The sequence below is a fragment of the Cervus elaphus genome, chromosome 15, assembly GCF_910594005.1.
Source record: "Cervus elaphus chromosome 15, mCerEla1.1, whole genome shotgun sequence".
NCBI classification, from domain to species: Eukaryota; Metazoa; Chordata; class Mammalia; order Artiodactyla; family Cervidae; genus Cervus; species Cervus elaphus.
In genome coordinates this window covers 15309636-15317251 of record NC_057829.1, presented here as the reverse complement: position 1 = coordinate 15317251, position 7616 = coordinate 15309636, and the positions used below count along the sequence as shown (strand labels likewise).

At 42.0% G+C, this 7616-nt stretch overlaps 1 pseudogene; it reads left to right on the top strand.

Moving 5' to 3' along the window:
• The first annotated feature begins 757 nt into the window (after positions 1 to 757).
• Positions 758 to 1595, top strand: LOC122709157 (annotated as a pseudogene).
• The last annotated feature ends 6021 nt before the right edge of the window (positions 1596 to 7616 follow it).

The window sequence follows — 7616 nt, the reverse complement described above, 5'->3', positions numbered from 1 at the left end:
CTTGCACCTGAGTGTCATTCTCTTTCTCCTCAAGTGAACTTTCCCCACACAACTGTTGAAAAATCCCTATGTTTTACACTTTGTGATTTCAGTTTTTGAGGAAGGATTGTCTGACAGTCCCTCAGGTTCTGAGTCCAAATAGGGAAGGGGCTTTTTGACCTACCTTGACTCAGGTGCCTGTATCTCCAATTTCTACTCAGTTCTGGCTGAGGTAAGGGTGTGGTTGGTTCACTTGAGAATATAACAGCTTCCATAGAAATTGTCAAGAAAAAAAGAGGTATTTTCGAAGGAATAAGGGATGAAAAAAACTTTCAATGTTGACCATAAATCTGAGTGGTCATAAACCTCTTGACTGGGAGGAGTTGATCTTTCGGAGATGGACATTCTTACAAGACCTGGGATAAAAACATGGCTAGAATAAAATAATAGATTCTGAGTGGCAGGAGGGTGAGCCAGTGCTGAATAAGGAGAGAGAGAGAAAGTGTGTGTGTATGTGTGTGTGTGTGTGTGAGAGAGAGAGTGTGCTTTGAAAGTCTTGCAAAGTATCCTACCTTAAGGTGCCCAAGGAATAATTGTTGAACGAGGAGAAACACTTAATAAAACAGCCAACCACAATACTTGGCTCATAATATGTGCTCAATAAACAGTTGTTGAATTGAGTAACTACAAGCCTGGGTTATACTCTGGTGTAATTCTAAAATTGAGTGTGGAGAACCTGCAGAGCCTCTGCGGCTCCTCCGGCTGCCCGGGCAGTGGGTGTCTGACGCCTGAACGCGGACGGTGCGGAGGTACCCTGTTTTTCTGTCAAGAGCTGACCATGTCAGAGTGAAAGGAAGCTATCTTTGTAGACTGCTGTCTGTGGAACCTTTGAAGACGGTAGAATAGCTTCTGCAAGGAGCCTGTGGATCAAGCTATGGTGGAAGATGTTTCGGAAAGGCAAAAAGCGCCACAGCAGCAGTAATTCCCAGAGCAGTAAAATCAGTACCAAGAGCAAGTCTGTAGATTCCAGCAGTGGGGGGCTCTCACGGTCCAGCACGGTGGCAAGCCTCGACACCGATTCCACCAAGAGCTCAGGACAAAGCAACAACAATTTAGACACCTGTGCAGAATTTCGAATAAAGTATGTTGGTGCCATTGAGAAACTGAAACTCTCAGAGAGGAAAAGTCTCAAAAGGGCCACTGGACCTGATAAATTATATAGATGTTGCTCAGCAAGATGGAAAGTTGCCCTTCGTTCCACTGGAGGAAGAATTTATTATGGGAGTTTCCAAGTACGGTATAAAAGTGTCCACATCAGATCAGTATGACGTTCTGCATCGGCACGCTCTGTATTTAATCATCCGGATGGTGTGTTACCACGACGGTCTTGGGGCAGGAAAGAGCTTACTGGCTCTGAAGACCACAGATGCGAGCAACCAAGAATACAGCCTGTGAGTTTACCAGTGCAACAGCCTGGAACAAGCACAAGCAATCTGCAAAATTTTATCCACTGCTTTCGACTCTGTATTGACTTCTGAGAAACCTTGAATTCTGCAAGGGGGAAGTAAGCTTCATGTGCAAATTGAGCTGTTTTCTCAATAGTTTCTGTTTCCAGTCTGCAGTGTTGAACTGTTACGGAAATATGGGCAATCTTTTGCTCTTGATTTTCTGAAGAAAATGCAGTGTATAAAATACCAGTCATTTGCTTTTTTCTAGTAAAAAATAAAATAAAATTGAGTGTGAAATAGTCTGGTGGTGACTGGAGGGCATAATCAAAGAAATGCATACCACAGGAAACAGCAGAATTCATGCCAATAGCAAGTTGACAATCAAAAGCAACTCCACTTAAGAGCACTGGACCCCAGTGAGATAGTGTATCAGGAGTGCCAGTGGGTTCTGGTACAATACAGGCTAAACTTCCTTAATACATCTCATTATGTTGTCTCCAAGGACTTGAAGGTCCTGGATCCTATAACTAGATAAAACTAACCAGCAGTGGTTCTGCAGGGAACTATTTTCTATTATCAGTGTTAGATGATGATGATAACAAAGAAATATCAATAACTCCAAAAGAAAACGTTTATTTGAGCATTTGGTTCATTCAGTTTCATTAGACTTTTCTCAGTCTAGGCTCGTGGGCTATAATCTAGACTATGGAGTGCAGCACCTCAGCGATTGTTCTGGTTCTTTTGGCCCTTCTGCTTCCTTAACATGTCTATCCCTGGACAACCCTGAACATACCCCTTTTCTGCTCGTATGTACAGGTGCTCCTGAAGATGATCACAAAGTGAAATTGGGGTCACCCAAAGTTAAAGAGTTTTCAATGCCAACATTGATCTATTTTACAGCTATCTTGTCTTGGTCTCTCTCCCCTTCATTTGCCACTAGTGCTGTTCTCAAGTTCAGCCTTTCTCCTCAAGCATTATATCCTTAGTTCACCTACTCAGCCTTGACGTGTATCCTAGAAATCTAGTTTCTCAGAGAAAGCAGAAGCCATCTACTGTAAGACATCTAGATATCCTGCCTTTCCCACCTTAAACTTACCTCTACCTGTGTCAGTGGTTGTCAACACTAGGTGCACATCAGTACTCTGTCTTGCCTTTGGATTCTGATTTAATTGGTCTGGGATGGGAATTGGTATTTTTAGAAAGCTTCCCACATGATTCTGTGTTCAGCCAGGGCTGAGATCCACTGACCTATATCCATTCTTCTCTCTTGTTCCCAAATCTCTGAAATACATTTCCTAGTCCCTTCAAATTTATTGTTTCTCCCTTTTTTGGTGAATGAGGAATTCTTGGCAGGAGTGCTAGACCTCTGGGCCTGCACCTGAGTCTTGTCCTAGGAGCAGTTCAGGTGACTTACTGTTCCCAAGAAACTTGAATAATAAGTGCAAATTGTGCCTGGGGAGGGCAGTGGGGGTACATGAGTAGTGTACTAGAGACTCTAGATCTCTCATAGAGTCAGGAACACAGGCTCAGAGTCCATCAAATCAGTTTAGTTCCTGCTCTGCCACTCACCAGCTGTATGACTTTGGCAAGTTCTTAAACCACTAGACCTATGTTTCTCCTTATGTAAAATGAGCTTCCTTTTGTGGTGCTATGAGCATAATTAATTTAAAGTTCTTTACCCAGAGCTCATAGGACATGATCAATAACTGGTGATCATGGACAGATTTGTTAAAGCTAAGCATCTTTTTTTTTTGGATTTCTTCACTAAGCACTCTGAGTGATTTCCTCTGCTTCCATAGTTTCCCAAGAACATATCTCCACTCTGTATGTAAATCTTGACTTTAACCTATCTCTGCCTTGATAATCCAATTTAGATTTATGATCTCTCATGTAGGATATGTCATTAATCAACTCACTTATTCACTAATTCATTCAAAAATGTCTCTTGATAGCTTACTATATGCCAGACCCTGTTCTAAGTACTGGGGATATAGATATGAATAAAACAAAGTCCCTGTCTTCAGGTATATATATTTTACCATTTCTTTTTCATCTTCACAGTCATTGTGTTAGTTAAGCCCATGGTACCAGTTTCCTGGCCCGCCTAGACTCCTCACTAGCCTCCCTGCCTCTCATGCTTTCTTCTAATAATTCTTCACAGAGGAGAGGGGTCATAATTTTAAACTTGAGATCTTTACAATCCAACATCTTGATTAAAATGCTTAAAAAATTCCCAAAAACTTGCTGGATTAACTTCTTAAAAATACCCTAATTCCTTTCTTATCTGCTTCTTTAGCCTCATTTCTTTACATATTCCTGCAAATCTGAGCAGCAGCAACACTAAACTTCTGTGGTTCCATAAATATGGTATGCTTATTTGTGTGTCTGCATAGACTTCCAATTATTGCTTTAACCTGCATACAGGTTTCTCAGGAGGCAGCTAAAGTGGTCTGGTATCCCCATCTCTTGAAGAATTTTCCACAGTTGGTTGTGATCCACACAGTCAAAGGCTTTAGCATAGTCAATGTAGCAGAAGTAGATGTTTTTCTGGAATTCTCTTGCTTTTTGTATGATACAATGAATGTTGGCAATTTGATCTCTGGTTTCTCTGCCTTTTCTAAATCCAGCTTGTACATCTGGAAGTTCTTGGTTCATGTACTGTTGAAGCCTAGCTTGGATGATTTTGAGCATTACCTTGCTAGCATGTGAAATGAGTGCAATTGTGCGGTAGTTTGAACATTCTTTGGCATTGCCTTTCTTTGGGATTGGAATGAAAACTGACCTTTTCCAGTCCTGTGGCCACTGCTTGTGTTTTCCAAATTTGCTGGCATATTGAGTGCAGCATTTTCACAGCATCATCTTTTAGGATTTGAAATAACTCAGCTGGAATTCCATCACCTCCACTGGCTTTGTTTGTAGAGATGCTTACTAAGGCCTGCTTAACTGCACACTCCACAATGGCTGGCTCTAGTGAGTGATCACACCATTGTGGTTATCTGGGTCATGAAGATCTTTTTTATATAGTTCTTCTGTGTATTCTTGCTACCTCTTAATATCTTCTGCTTCTGTTAAGTCCATTCCATTTCTGTTCTTTTTTTGTGCCTATCAATGCAGGAAATATTCCCCTGGTATCTCTAATTTTCTTAAGGAGACCTCTAGTCTTTCCCATTCTATTGTTTTCTTCTGGTTTTCTGCATTGTTCACTTAGTAAGGCTTTCTTATCTCTCCTTGATATTCTTTGGAACTCTGCATTCAGGTGGGGATATCTTTCTTTTTCTCCTCTTCCTTCTTCTTCTTTTCTTTTCTCAGCGATTTGTAAGGCCTCCTAGACAATCATTTTGCCTTTTTGCTTTTCTTTTTCTTGGGGATGGTTTTTATAACTGCCTCCTATACAGTGTTACGCATCTCCATCCATAGTTCTTCAGGCACTCTATCTATCAGATTTAATCCCTTGAATCAGTTTGTCACTTCTACTGTATAATCATAAGGGATTTGATTTAGGTTATACCTGAATGGCCTAGTGATTTTCCCTACTTTCTTCAATTTAAGAAGAAATGTAAGTTAAATTCAATTTAGGTCTGAATTTGGCAGTAAGGGGTTCATGATCTGAGCCACATTCAGCCCCTGGTCTTGTTTTTGCTGACTGTATAGAGCTTCTCCATCTTTGACAGCAAAGAATATACTCAGTCTGATTTCAGTATTGACCAACTGGTGATGTCCATGTGTAGAGTTGTCTCTTGTGTTGTTGGAAGAGAGTGTTTGCTATGATCAGTGCATTCCCTTGGGAAAACTCTGTTATCCTTTGCCCTCCTTCATTTTGTACTCCAAGGCCAAACTTGCCTGTTACTCCAGGTATCTCTTGACTTTCTACTTTTGCATTCCAGTCCCCTATGATGAAAAGAACATCTTTTTTTTTTTTTTTTGGTGTTAGTTCTAGAAGTTCTTGTAGATCTTCATAGAACCAATCAGCTTCACCTTCTTCAGCATTAGTGGTTGGGGCATAGACTTGTATTACTGTGATATTGAATAGTTTGCCTTGGAAACAAATCAAGATCATGCTGTCATTTTTGAGATTATACCCAAGAACTGCATTTCAGACTCTCTTGTTGACTATGAGGGCTGCTCCATTTCTTCTAAGGGATCTTGCCCACATTGGTTAAATGTTATTTCTGATGTATCCGTGAGAGTGTTTCCAGACGAGATTAACATTGGAACTGGTAGACTGAGTAAAGCAGATTGCCCTCCCCAATGTGGGTGAGCACCATCTAATATTTTGAGTGTCTGAACACAACCAAAAGGTAGAGGAAGGGAGAATTCTCTCTGCTTGAAAGTTTGAACTGAGACATTGGTCTTCTCCTAGTGTTGAACTGGGACTTATCCCATCAGTGCTCCCTGTTCTCATGCCTTTGGACTCAGATCAGAACTACCCCACTAGTTTCCTGCATTTCCATTTTGCAGATGGCACATCATAGGGCTTTGCAGCCTCCATGATCCTGTGAGTGAGTTCTTTATATATTGTATCTTTTTGTTATTAGATATAACATATATAGTAAACACATTATATAACTATATAAATATATATATTTGAAAATCCTACTGATTCTGCTTCCTTGGAGAACCCTAATATGGAGTCATAAGCAGCCAACTATAAGAAAGTGCCACCCAAATATAGGAACCTCAAATAAAAAATGAGATTGCTTCTGAAATGGAGGGGTCTCTGAAGAACTTGTGTATAGACTCCAAGAAAGAGAATCCCTTTAAGTATTCAGCAAGCTCAGAGATAGTTACTTAAACTGTCTGCTGCAGCCAGAGGAAACTGATACTGGGTATATCTTTGCATTTTAACTAGGATATTGCCTGCCCTTTTGTTCTTTTAGTTTGGGTTCCCACAGAAGCAGACCCTTAGCTATGGTTGTGAGTGTATATAGTTTATTTGGGAGGTGATCCCAAGAAGCACAGGCGGAGGGGTGGGTAGTGAGGTAAGGAAAGGAAGGAAGTCAGTAACACTTCAGAGATTGAGCAGGTTACTGCTGTGGGGTTGAAGGTCAATCCTCCTGCTCTGGATGTGGTGAAGAATATACCTCAGAGTTATTCCAACCAAAGGATCTGACTCTCCATCACTTCTTGTCAGGCATGTGATGAGGGCTGCTCCTTGAAGCTTGAATTCCTTAAAAGTTCTGGCCTGCTCTGGATGCACAAGGAGTGGGCTCCAGTGGCCAAAGCAAGTCCTCAGGTGTAGTGTTGGCACTTGGAGATGGAGGCCACGGGTGCCCTGTGCTGAGTGTGATGGCAGAGCAATGACAGCGGTTGCCTCCCCACTTCTGCCTGCAAGCACTTGAGTCCTGGAGGTCAGAAGCAGGCTCACAGGTGGGGAGAGCGGAGGAGCAACACCCCACTGGGAGATAGAAGAATCCCACTGCATGAAGGATTCCCATAGGCAGTAGCCCCAAGCTGAAGGAGGGGAGAAGCTCTATATTTGAGTGAAATTCTGAGTTTTTACTTTTGCCAGAACTGAGTGTTTCAGATGCCCAAAATGAGCACTCCTGGGACTAAAAGTGTAGTCATCAGGAATGTCATGGGACCTGTCCTAGATTTCATTGAATAAATGGAGAACGGCTCCAAGAAAAGGGCTTAATTGTAGTGTAAAACTCATTAGTTTTCTCATTGCAAGAGTTCTACTCATGTGCTGCTGCTGCTCCTAAGTCATTTCAGTTGTGTCCGACTCTGTGCAGCCCCATAGACAGCAGCCCACCAGGCTCCTCTGTCCCCAGGATTCTTCAGACAAGAATACTGAAGTGGGTTGCCATTTCCTTCTCCAATGCATGCATGCATGCTAAGTCGCTTCAGTCATGTCCAACTCTGTGTGACCCTATGGACAGCAACCCACCAGGCTCCTCCATCCACAGGCTCCTCCAGGCAAGAATGCTGGAGTGGGTTGCCATTTCCTTCTCCACTCATATGCTATCCAGCTGAAAAATTTAAGGACAGGGAAGCCTGGTGTGTAGCATCCATGGGGTTGCAAAGAGTTGAACATGACTGAGCGACTAAACAAAATCAGGTTTACTCTCTGTAGAGAGTATTCTCTGTAGAATAGCAAGTACTCATACTAATAAGGAGTGTTTATTGAGACATTTCCCTGTGACCAACTCTGCACTAAGAGCTAATATACTGTATAGGATAGGTCCCGGG